The sequence below is a fragment of the Sceloporus undulatus genome, chromosome 5, assembly GCF_019175285.1.
Source record: "Sceloporus undulatus isolate JIND9_A2432 ecotype Alabama chromosome 5, SceUnd_v1.1, whole genome shotgun sequence".
Lineage (NCBI taxonomy): Eukaryota > Metazoa > Chordata > Lepidosauria > Squamata > Phrynosomatidae > Sceloporus > Sceloporus undulatus.
This window is the reverse complement of record NC_056526.1, coordinates 67,089,374-67,101,868: the sequence shown is the minus strand read 5'-3', so window position 1 is coordinate 67,101,868 and position 12,495 is coordinate 67,089,374. Positions and strand designations below refer to the sequence as shown.

The 12,495-nt window shown below is 45.6% G+C and overlaps 1 long non-coding RNA gene across 1 annotated transcript; it reads left to right on the top strand.

Moving 5' to 3' along the window:
- Positions 1-8,354: 8,354 nt before the first annotated feature.
- On the top strand, positions 8,355-9,836 carry LOC121932139. The gene is made up of 3 exons (XR_006104276.1): positions 8,355-8,456; positions 8,668-8,747; positions 9,748-9,836. It is a non-coding gene; the product is annotated as an uncharacterized LOC121932139 (long non-coding RNA).
- The last annotated feature ends 2,659 nt before the right edge of the window (positions 9,837-12,495 follow it).

The window sequence follows — 12,495 nt, the reverse complement described above, 5'->3', positions numbered from 1 at the left end:
AGAAATTTTAGGTACTGTGTACTTAGACAGAAAAAAATGAAATGCATAGATATAGGATGGGGGACACCTGGCTTAACAAGAGTACATGTGAAAGGCATCTAGGAGTCCAAGTAGACCACAAGTTGAACATGAGTCAACAGTGCGATGCGGCAGCTAACAAGGCCAATGCGATTCTAGGCTGCATCAATAGAAGTATAGTGTCTAAAATGATCAAGGAATCTAATGAGACCACTATATTCTGCTTCGGTCAGGCCTCACCTGGAATACTGTGTCCGATTCTGGGCACCACAATTCAGAAAGGTTGAGAAACTGGAGCATGTCCAGAGGAGGGTGACTAAAATAGTGATAGGTCTGGAAACCATGCCCTGTGAGGAGAGGCTTAGGGAGCTGGGGGTCTTTAGCCTGAAGAGAAGGTTAAGAAGTGATATGATAGCCCTGTTTAAATATTTGAAGGGATGTCATATTAAGGAGGGAGCAAGCTTGTTTTCTGCTGCTCCAGAGACTAGAACGGGGAACAATGGATGCAAGCTCCAGGAAAAGAGATTCCACCTCAACATTAGGAAGAACTTCCTGACAGTAACGGCTGTTTGACAGTGAAAAATGCTTTCTCAGAGAGTGGTGGAGTCTCCTTCTTGAGAGGTCTTTAAACAGAAGCTGGAGGCAGGGCCACCTGTCAGGGATGCTTTGATTGAGAGTTCCTGCATGGCAGAGGGTTGGACTGGATGACCCTGTGGGAGACCATCCTAGGATTCTATGAAAGTCACTCTGTGACCCACCATGTCACTGTGTCAGCCAACCACCATTGCTGGTGGAGAGCAGAAGGAATTAGAGAAGCATTCATCTATATCATCCTAACCAGTCACAGACTGATGGCATCCCATGATGAGACCTCTAAAGGTCCCCAGTGGATCTTGGTGGAAGAAGTTCCCATGTGTGTGCCTGGCTTGAGTAATATAGCCAGACATTTCTTCACCAGCAACGTAATTACTAGAGGATTCTCTCAGCAAAATAAGGAGCCCTGGGATGGGAGCCATTGCAGAGTTCCACATGTGGAACCCTTGTTACTTGGAACTATGTAGAATCTCAGCCAGCATCTTGCAACATCTCCCCAGCACTTCAGACAGGAATCTTTCTTATCCTGTTGGGAGATGCTTCAAATCAAACATGGGACGCCTTCCATGCAAAACATATGCTATATACCATGGAGCTACCACACATACACTCACCGTTATGGAAGCACTATGAGATGAACCCAAGTGGCTCCCATGGAGGGGAGATAGCCCTCTTGGAAGGACCACTCCTAAAATCTATCCAAAGCTTTCTTGCCATTTCTCCTTTGCCCCCATATGTCTTGAGAAACCCCTTCCCAGGATGTTCAGTTCTCCAGCTTTACCACCCTCCTTCCCAAGACCTCTTGATACCTTAATCTTTAAAAGTAGATTTTAAAGTGTGAGGTAAATCCCATCACACTCCACAGGACTTACTCCTGAGCAGGATTTCACCGTCAATATTTTTTTTCCCATTTCCGCTTGTTGAATCTTAATTTTGGCAAGGCAGTTCCAGCTTCTTTGAAAGCCTCCATATAATCCTCGTTTATGCTTTGACTTCCCCCTTTTAGACCCCCTTTAGCACCCTTTCCCAAACCTAAGTCTGCCTAGGGGTGTTCAGCATTGAGCCATGGCAATTAAAGTGGTTTCAAACTGCATTATTTCTGCAGTGCTGATGCAACCTTGAACAAAAGTGTAGAGAGAGCTGATTTTTGTTATCCATGGGAGGGTCTTGGAACCAAACCCCAGCGTATAAAAAGGGTCCACTGTAATTTCAATTTTATCAAATAGAGTTTGTAAAAAATGCTGACTTAGGGGCAAAACCCTTTGAGCCGCCATCTCATTCGAGCCGGTGGCTTGGGACCGTAGCGTTTACATGCCACATGCTCACAAGCTGACCGGAAGCTGACCAGCTGTTTACATGGGGGCGGCTTCATGATGCTCTGGCGGCGCAACATTTACATGCCGCTGGAGTGTCATGAAGTTGGCTTCCAGTCACAGCATGGGCAGAAAAGACAGCTTTTTGGAACCTGAAAAAGGAGCGGCTATTTGTCACTCCTTTTCCAGGCGGCTTTAAGACAGATTGGCATTCAGTTGCGGTGGCCACAATCCAGCTTCGGAAAGGGTGGCTTCAAGCTGCTCCTTCCACTGGTCTATTTCATTCCTTTGCCACCCCCCTTTTTCCACATCACCTCCTGGATCTTTCCAGTCCCCAAAGGTGGTCAGGCGATTCGAAGGAATCACTAGCCTAGAGATAGGAAAAAAAGATTACTGGGCATATTAGTGAAACATGGCCTAGACACAGGGAGAAGGTGCTAATAGATATAAGACAGTCAGCCAGGGAAAGAACTTGAATAGGGTTTTGGGGAGCTATGATTGATGAAATAGTTCAGGGGTCACTGTGTAATCTAAATAAAGCTTCCACTTTATTCTTTTTCACAACAGTGTCTGGCTGTTCCTGTTAAGTTCTGATGGAGAGTCTGGTCTGAAAAACAACATCTGAATAACCCATTAGTCAGTGGAAGTAACCACACACTGTGGGTCACATACATCAACCCTCTCCTATTTGCTAGATATGGGCCCCTCTGGGTTTCTCTGACGTCTAAACATTGGGGGGGGGGATTTCTGCCCAACAAACCCTCTGGGAATAGCAATTCTCCTTTTAAAAATGGATGCAGCCCCAAACTCCTTCCATGCCTGATATCTGGTTTCATAGCATTTTGCATTTTTCATCTATCTTAAGCCATTTGAGGGCATGAATTTCTGAAAAATGTTTTAAAAAATCTTTAGAGATGCATGTTTTGGGGAGGGGTATTGGAAACCAAAGAGCCAGAAAAAGGTCCTTGAAGTCTGTATGGGACAGGAGGTCAACAGTTTCCCCAGCCCACTTCTGTCAAAAGATCTCCCAGTTGAAAGAAAAGTATCCCTTCCAGACCAAGGCTGATTGCAGCTCTCCTCTTGGAAGGAGAAGGGGCTAAAGTGGTGGGTTAGCCAGCTCTCCCAATGTTCTTGACGCCATGCCATTCCCCAGAAAGACTCACCTGAAAGAGATCTGATCTTTGGCAAGCCTCTGTTCATCTTGTTCCAGCCTTTCTGCAAGCAGATATGGACACTGGTATACGGAAGATCTCTGGGCAAGGAAGCTGGTGCTGCGATGGCTAGAGCGTGTCTGGCGGAAACACCAGTGCTTACCCAACAAGGCTCTCCTAGACCGTCTTTATCAGCTTCGGCTGATACGCCAGCTGCGTCCCTACCTGGGCCGGAGGGACCTTGAAACTGTAGTACATGCTCTGGTAACCTCTCGTTTGGATTTCTGCAATGCGCTCTACATGGGGCAGCCCTTGTATCATACCCGGAAGCTGCAATTAGTGCAGAATATGGCAACACGACTGGTCACTGGTACAGCCAGGGCCAGTCATATAACACCGGTCCTTAAAGACCTACACTGGCTGCCTATTCGCTTCCGGGCGCAATACAAGGTGTTGGTTGTTACCTATAAAGCCCTAAATGGCTTGGGCCCAGGGTACTTAGAGGACCGCCTCTCTCTGTACAATCCGCCCCGCACACTCAGATCAACTGGGCAGCAATTGCTAAGGGTTCCAGAGGCCAGATTAGTTGCTACTACTAGGAGGGCCTTTTCCATCTCGGCCCCCAGCCTCTGGAACGCGCTGCCCTTTGAGCTCCGCTCGGCCGCCTCCCTTACTCAGTTTAGGAAGGGGTTAAAAACATTCCTATTTGAGCAGGCTTACCCCTGGACTCTCTGACCCCTGAAGTATTCTCTCCTCGCCCCCTTCGTCAGCATGTCAGCTGGCATGAGTGGTGGTTTTTATTGTATAAGGTTTTTAATGTTATGTTTTTGTGATTTTATACTGTTTATATTGACATATTGTCATATTGTTATTGTTATGTGGAATGTTGGAAACCGCCTTGGTCTTAGAAAGGCGGTATACAAATAAAATTTTACTTACTTACTTACTTACACTGGGCTTAAACCAAGCTCTCTAAAGTTCCAGGTGACAATGTTGGGTTTGAGCAAGTCATCTCAGGAGATCCATGAATTGGATCATGGAAGGAAGGCGGGAGAGCCTTTTGGGTAAAATTACAGAAGGGGAGAAGGGGAACAACAGTGACACCACTGTGTAGGTCTGCTCTAGACCTCCAAGTCAGAGTGAAAAACTGGATGAAGCTTAGCCTAAACAAATGACCAAACATTTGAACATTCAGAATGAGGAGGTGGAATAGGAATGGGCCCTTACAACTGATATTACTTCTACGTGAAACTTTGGCCAGAATGGACGGTCCAACAAACTCCAGACTTGCCTTGGTGACAATTTCATTGGAACCAGGCACACCAAAGTCTAGTACAACGAGATGGATCATGTTAGTTAATTTTAATTAATTTCTCGGTTCCCTCCTCATCCATCCAGATGGAGGAAGAACATACATCCACACTCATAATGTACCTACAGCTCTAGATATCTGTATGTGGATAAGTTGGATAAACAAACTGAACACCCTAAAACAATCTTTCAGTCAAGCTTCTTAAAGGCTGCCAGCAGGGACATGTCACAAAGAGAACCCTTTGTGACATGTCCCTGCTGGCAGCCTTTAAAGAAGAAAGAAACCCTTTTGTGGGAGTAAGGAGATCGAGGTAGAAGGAGGGAGGAGTTGTTTGAGCGAGTTAGAGCGAGTTAGAGTCAGCCTTTATTTTAATTAGAGTTTAGATTCAGTTTGTTTTGTATCCTTTTAGACATAGACGTAGCTGTTTGTTTTATTTATTTATTAGTGTTCTGTTATTAGTGTTATTAGTGTTTATTATGATTACTTAGTATTAGTTTTCATAATCTCTAGAATGATGCGTTAGAGGGAGGGTGGGGTGTAGATTAGAGAAAAAACAGGCAAGGAAAGTGGCAGTCGATCTCCTGAAAGATGTGAGTAGCCTTTCTTTCTGATCTCTAGTTGCGTTGCAGTTTTCTTTCTGTTTCAGCCCTTCTGACTGTCTCCCTCCAGCCATGACCCAGTTCCAACTTCCATTTTCTGTTGCCAAAAGGGACATATCTTCAGTTGAGCAGTAGGCCCTCTGTATCCACAGATCCTTTATCCATGGATTCAAGTATCCACGGCTTGTAAACATTCAAGAAAATATATAAATTCCATAAAGCAAAGCTTGATTTTTGCCATTTCAGATAAGGGACTATGTCACTATATTTAAAGGGATATATCTATATTATATTTAAAGGTCCTGGAACCAAACCCCAGTAGATACCAAGAGTCCACTGTTCATCTCATTCTCTTTTTTGACACTTCCTTGACTCAATAAGAAACTTTCTCGGTGTTTTCATTGATTAAAGCCAGTATAATTCTTTATTAAATTCAATGAGAAATGAGTCAAGATTTTAAACCAACAAGGCCCTGATGGTTGCTGTGCAAAATATTGTGGGTGCAGGATTGGACCATTGTTAATTTGGGAGAAATCCTGGGCATAGCTGAGGGAGTTTTTCTCAAGCGATTCTCCTCTTTACCAGCTTGGTTTTCGCTATTTTGGTTTAATGTCTCCAATCCTCTCCCCCGCCCCAATGCTCAGCCACACAAATGAAAAGCAAATTCACTTGCTTGGGAACATTTTCTTGTTTCACCCTTGGGGAGAAGGGTCCCAAGTAGAAGTACAGTATAGAGATCCAAACTCCCAGTTTCTCGCAGGTTCTCCAGGTGAACAGTGTAAACTGTGTGGGATAGGGTTTATAAATCGAACTCCTGTGGCCTAAAGTGGCAACCTCAAATAAGGCAACTACTTCTGGGGTAGCAGAATGCTATGGAGAGGAGGATTACCTGCTTCTTAGCACCTATATTTCAGGATTAGTTGTGGAACATTTCACATGAAGGGATTGCTAACCACAGGGGCTCATTTCCACTGGCAGTATAACTCGATTTCTGATTGGCTTTGCTGCTTGTCAGGAATCGATTCCAAAAGGTCCCTTGTTCTCGGTACAGAACAGGATCTTTTACTTACTCCAGTGTAATTGGGATTTTTGGGCACGATTGTCATCCCCATTAGTTTGTGTCGCTTCAAAAATAAATGTCAATCATCATGGCAGGAGGAGTGTGGAATTATGGAGTGGGGGGGAGACCTCTGCCAGGCTTGGATCGGGTGATGAATTTTAAAAGTGGAGGAAGGACTTAGGCAACAGCTATCAAAGGGCAGAGGGAGATGCAGAAAAAAAGAGTTGGCTTATTGTAGGGGAAAGCATCAAAATTATTTATTTATTTATTATATTTATTTGTATCTCGCTCATTTCCCTGAACTGGGACTCAGAGCAGCTTAATAGCATTAAAAACAGTCCAATTAAAAACATTTTTTTAAAAAAAAATACATTTTAAAGGAAGTAAACTATTACGGCATTAAAACAGAAAGTTATTAAAAGAATAAAACATATTTTAAAAAGATTATATATATATACACAGTATAGAGAGAGAGAGAGAGAGAGAGAGAAATTGTAGCAAATTTTTTAAATGGTCCAATATCCCAGCTTGTCCTTATAGTAATTCCTTAAACACCTATATCAGGGGTCAGCAACCTACAGCCTGCGGGGCGCATGCAGCTCACCAAGGCCTAGGAACTGGCCCCAGCCCGGCCCTGCCGCAGATTGCCGCCGGGGCCTCTGGCCTTTGCACACGGGACAAGCGGCGGGCAAGGGGGACAAGGAGGAGCAAGTGGGGGCAAGAGGGGGGCAAGGGGGGCAAGGAAGATCAAGGGGGGCAATTGTCTATAGAAGCCTCAGAAACATGCATTTATATTAACATTTTTTTTAAAAAATCAGCAGATTTTTTTTGCGTGTCCTCCATTTTTTTAATTTAAAATGTGTCCTCCATTTTAAATTTTTGTCCTACATTTGTCCCAGTTTATTTATTTATTTATTTATTTATTTATTACTTCGGCCCCCTGAGTTGTCTGAGGGACAGCAACCCGGTCCCCAGGTCAAAAAGATTGCCTACCCCTGTAGGGCCTATATGAACGGGTAGATATTCACCTGCTAGCGGAAGGCCATCAAAGAGAGAGCCGTTCATAGTGGGAACAGCCCCCTGAGTTTTAAAAGTGGAGGAAGGACTTAGGGAGCAGCTATCAGAGGGCAGAGGCTAGGGGCAGCCACCAAGAAATACAACTATTCAATTATTCCTATTGCATTCAGTATGATTTATGCCAAAGTACGTGTGAAGGGAATTGACTGCAGCCTACATTTCTTTTGGGATGTTTCATCAATCCATTAACTTTTTTTGGTTAGGGAGTCTGGGTCCAATGCTGACTAATCATTTCCCATAGGAAGGGTTCTGGCCATCCATTGCTATCCATCCAGGGCCATTCTGGATGTAGCCTAAGCTCAGTGGAGATAGAAAGAGCCCGTCCGGAGCAGGAGACCCCATTTCTCAACATCTGCTTCTCCTCCCTCCTTCTAGGTTGGGAAAACTGCTGGGTGTCTTCTGTAGGAGAAGCAGGAAAGTTGGCCCAGCTCTAGTGGACATTCCCATCATTCCTAAAAAGACACCTAGGGCTGAAGGGAAGAGGTCCCCAGGCCGTTGCTGGTGGTTCCGCCGGGGATGCCAGAAGCAACCTCTTATGGGCAGGCAGCCAGTCAGTCTTCATTATGCAGATCCCCAATACCTGTCTTGCAAGATGGAGGGAATCCTTGCAGAGAGGGCCAGCGCTTTGGGTGAGAAGATCCCAAGGGGTCTGGAGGATCTGTGGGGAGGAACCAAGGCTCTGTGCACCTGGGTAAAAGGGAGGGGGTACCTGGAGTTCCAGCTCCTAAATTCTGGAAGGCTTCAGGGGAAAGTAGCAGCAATATCCCCTGCAAATGAAGGAGGCCGGGGTCACGTGGCCCTTCTTTCTTTCTTATATCAACAATGAGTGTACAGTCTTCCTGTCCACTTCCCACCCTTCAATCAGAGACATATCTGCCCAAAATGTTATAGCCATGTCAGAGATGTTCATCAAAATCAACAGCAGAAAGGAGGTACAACCTCCCTTTAGGGCTCCCCTGCCCAAAGCCTGACTTTCCACAACTCTTTCCAGGTCACTTTTTCATCACAGGACTCTGAGTGTTGAGATTCTGTATATCCTCCCACGGGGCCCAGGCATTCAGAAACCTAGCAGTCCTGAAACTCTGTGCTTGGGATGGATCCCCTTCCCAGTCACAATCTGGGGCAGGAGGACTTGAATGACCAGAGCTGAAGAAGGATCCTCCTCACTGACAGTCTGACTCTCTTGTCTTCCAGGACAGCCTGGTGTGCTCTGACCAAGAGAAGCTAGATTTTTTCCAGGCTCTCTCTGCCAGTTGCATAGATGCCTTAGAGATGGGGCAGAAAGACCTGGGTCTCTGACCACTAAAGATTGAGTTGATCAAGACCATTGTGGTGAGTGACTCATTTCTGAAGGGGATGGATGAGGAGCCCTGAATTTGGGCACTGGGGAGGAAGAAAGCTCTCATTTGGGGTGGGAAAACCTGGGAGGAATGTTTGGAGAGACCTCTTTTTCCATTGTGTCTATTTTGGGGGGGGGGTACAGTGTGGGAGCTAACAGGGCCTTTCCTCTCCTCTTTGACGTTAACCTTTCTCTCTCTTCCAGGTGGTGTTGGAGAGCCTACCATTGACCTCCGTGCCTTCTCCTGTGCTGTCTTGTGCCATGCTAGCACTCTACCATCTCAGGTAGGCTTGCCATATCCCACCTGGGGGCGGGACTTTCCCAGTTTGGCCCCGCCCCAGGACACCCTCCTCTCAGCGAGGGCCTGGAGGCTGGGGCTTGGGAGAAGCTGTCCCCAGGCCCCAGGGAGGCCTTGGAAGCTTCTGCACGGTTCCCGCCCGCCTAGCTCCACCCCCATTCAAGGTCTCGGTTTGGGCTCCCCTCAGGCCCTGCCTTCCTCTCTTGTGTGCTGGGAGGTGGTGGACTGCTCAGCTGCTCAGTCCCCATTGGCCAGATTCACAATAAGGGGGAGGAGCTGCAGCCTGCAGCAGTCTATTCAGGCCCCTGCAGCACTCGCACGCGCAATTTAAACCTAGGAGAGAGAAGGAGCGGGGAGTGAGAGTCACAGAAGAAAGAAGGAGAGAGGAGTAGAGCAGCAGCAGAGGAAACAGGAGGACGGAGTAGGGGAGGGGCCCATTCCCACCGAGGAACGCCACCATTTCAGGCTTTCTAAGCCTCTGCTCAGACTAAATCAAGCTGTGGCAACATGGATAAATTTTTTTTTAAATCAGCAATTTTTTTTGCGTGTCCTCCATTTTTAAAAATGTGCCCTACAGTTGAAAATTTTGTCCTACATTTGTCCCGGTTTGGAGGTCCTGACTTATGGCAACCCTAATCTCAGGTATCCTGAGAAAACACAAGCTGACTATAAAGAAGCTAAATTGTGGGGCTAAGATCTCCACCCCAACAGGAAACAGTTCTTGGGACACAAAGCGAAGGTTTGCTTCTGAAGCAAATAGATCTTAGCCTCACAATTTAGCTTCTTTATAGTCAGCTTGTGTTTTCTCAGTGGAGGAGGGCTCTGAGCTAAGTCATTGGGTTCCATGTTAGGGAGGTCACCCAACTGAACCTACAGTACTGTTGATTTCTTATTGATATCTTCAACCACTATTATGTGATGTTCAAAAGGGGTTTTAGGCTTCTTTGCCTCTTCCCATTCTCATGCCTCCCTTTCTTTTCTTTAAGGACTTCTACATCTCCTCATGCTCAACACTTGAGCTTCTGCTGAAGGGTTTTCTCATGGAGGATGGAACTGTAGACCATCTGCTCTGCCTGCTGAAGGTCAGTGTTCCCAAGAGATCAGCCATTCAGCCTGCTCTTCAAATTCTGAAGGAGACTCCCACAGGAAAGGTTGTTTTGGCTAACTCTCTCAAGCCCACTTGGGACTAGATGAGAAAAGTGTATGTGGGGGGGGGGGACAAGGTTGAAGGGAGTAACAGGGAAAGGAGAATGATCCAATCACCATTTCTTTAAAGTCTCAGCCAACATCCCTCCAGAAACCTCTGAAAGTTCACCCAGGGACAGATCCAATTGGAATACCCCCCTCCCCTGGGAAATGCCAAAAAATCCAATTGGGGAATCTGATGGGCTGCATGTTCTTTCTTTCTAGCCAGAGGTTGTGCAGAAGAGTATCTTAGATGCTGTGCACCAACTGAAGGGAAAAAAGGATACCCAGAGCACTTCATGTCCTTTTACACACCCAAGGTAACAGCTCTTCCAAAATATCCGAACAGCTAGAAATTTGCTGCAAAGCATCTAGAATTCAGAAGGGTGGAATTGCTGGCCCTCTTTAATAGGCTGGTCCAAGGGGTGTGTCAGTCAGGGATTATCTGACTTTGGTTCTCTAGTTCCTTGGCTGAAATGGAAATGCCGGTATTGTGAGGCATTCTGTGGCTCAGAGATGCTCAATGGGAAGAAGGGTCAGGTAGGATGGTCTTTGCATCCTGAAATTCCTGGAAAAAGAAGTAAGAAGAGGAAGGATCCTGTCTGTCACCTGGATGGCTAGGGTGAGTGTTTTTTGAAGTACAGCCTCTCCACCTCCGTTTTACAAACACTCCTTTCTTCTTTCTTTTTTCTATAGATGATGTGATAATGAGGACCTTGAGAACTAAGTCAACCATACAGTACATGTTCCATCTCAGTGAAAGGTCACTATGGCTGTGCCTGAGAAGTTTGGTGGAGACCCAGGTGGCAACCTTTATTGCAAACAAAAAGCTGTATATACAGGAGAAAGCAGAGGACTTTCCGAAGGAGTCCACCTAGTGGCCTTCATGATTAGTTTGCTGTCTGGCATGGCTGCTAAAAGGACTACTCTGTTACTGTGTCAGAACAGCCCTGTGCTAAATAGATTGGGAGATTTCCTACAGAAGTTGAGAACTCTGTGGGGAGATCCAGTGCAAATGGAGACCCCCAGCAGGCAGATTCATCATCTGCAGCAAGGAAAAGGGACTGTATGAGTCTATAGCACAGCTTTCCATCTTCTGTCTCAGGAGATGGCATATAGTGACCTTGCTGCTGAGAACCAGTACAAAGCAGGGCTGGTTCTTGTGATTTTTGGAAGAGCTAGCTCACAGTCCTCCTTCTTCTACTCTAGAGTTGCTTATTGAGCAGACCATTCGCATTGACGGATGCCTGATTCCTGCAGACAGGCCCAGAAGATGATTCCCATTACCCAGGTAAGAAGGTAGGAAGGGATGGGGGGGAGACAGAAGGAGGGGGAATGGGGCAGTGTGGTGAGACATCATGGCATAATGGTTTGTGGAATGGACTATGACTGAAGACTTGAGTTTGATTCCCTGCTTGGCCATGAAACCCACTGGGCAAGTCACATTCTCTCAACTTCAGGGGAATGCAATGGCAAATCTTCCCTGAACAAATCTTGCCAAGAAAATCCCATGATAGGTTCCCCCTTAGGGTCACCGTATGTCAGAAATGACTTGAAAGCACACAACAACAACAAGTTCCATTACATATATCTAAACTCAAACTGGGGTGGGGGGAGGTATCGAGAGGAAATGTTGATTTTTAAAAAAAGTTGCTATGAAGTTTGGGGAAGTGGGAAATGTAAATATGGAACACATTTGTGACTTATTAGGAAGCCTTGGGTTTTAATCATGCTGATCTTGGAATCCCTAGCCCAAAGGCATGTGGCTAGGTGTTGAAGCATTTCCTCTCTTCCTACCAAGTGTAACCTGATTTGATCTATATATATCCAAGAAACCTGACTAGCCCTTGGATTGTTATTGGATTATGTTGCCCCTTACAAAGATAATGGAGTATGCAGATATGTGTGTGTTTAATGCAGGAGTTTTGTATAATGGGCATTGAGGAAATTGCTTTTCAATACATTGTTGTGGATGCAGGTTGAGCTGATTTCTTCTGGTGTAATATGATTCGTCAGCATATATAACCCCTGCCATACAATTTCTACTCCAAATGATGAAATGCCCACTCCTTTTTCACCTTCTTCTCTGTCTTGTCTTGATCTGTGGCTTGCCATGAGAAATACCTCTGACATATGTGGGTGGAAGGAAAGCACTCTGGAAATGCACCAGATGTTGTTGAACTTGGAAGACACCAAATAATATCCTGATTTTGGCAAATTCCCTTCCAGAATTGCTGACTATTTCGGCTGGAGGATTAAGCTACAGGAATGATGTGATGAATGAAATTTGGGCTGTAAATATAAAACCTGATTCTCTGGGGAACTGGCTGTGTTTTTGTTGGGTACCTGTTCACCTTGGGAAAGCAGGAAATAAATTAGTTGATTTAGTTGCAAAAGAAGAAGTAGCAGCTTTGCAGTACTCTGTTATGGATCCTTCTTTGCCTTTATGCCCAGAGATAAATTTAAAATTTAAGAGGGAAATTGTTAAGCAATGACAACACTAGAGCAGATTGGGTACCCTTCTCCTGTCTTGAGGCATTCATATTTTT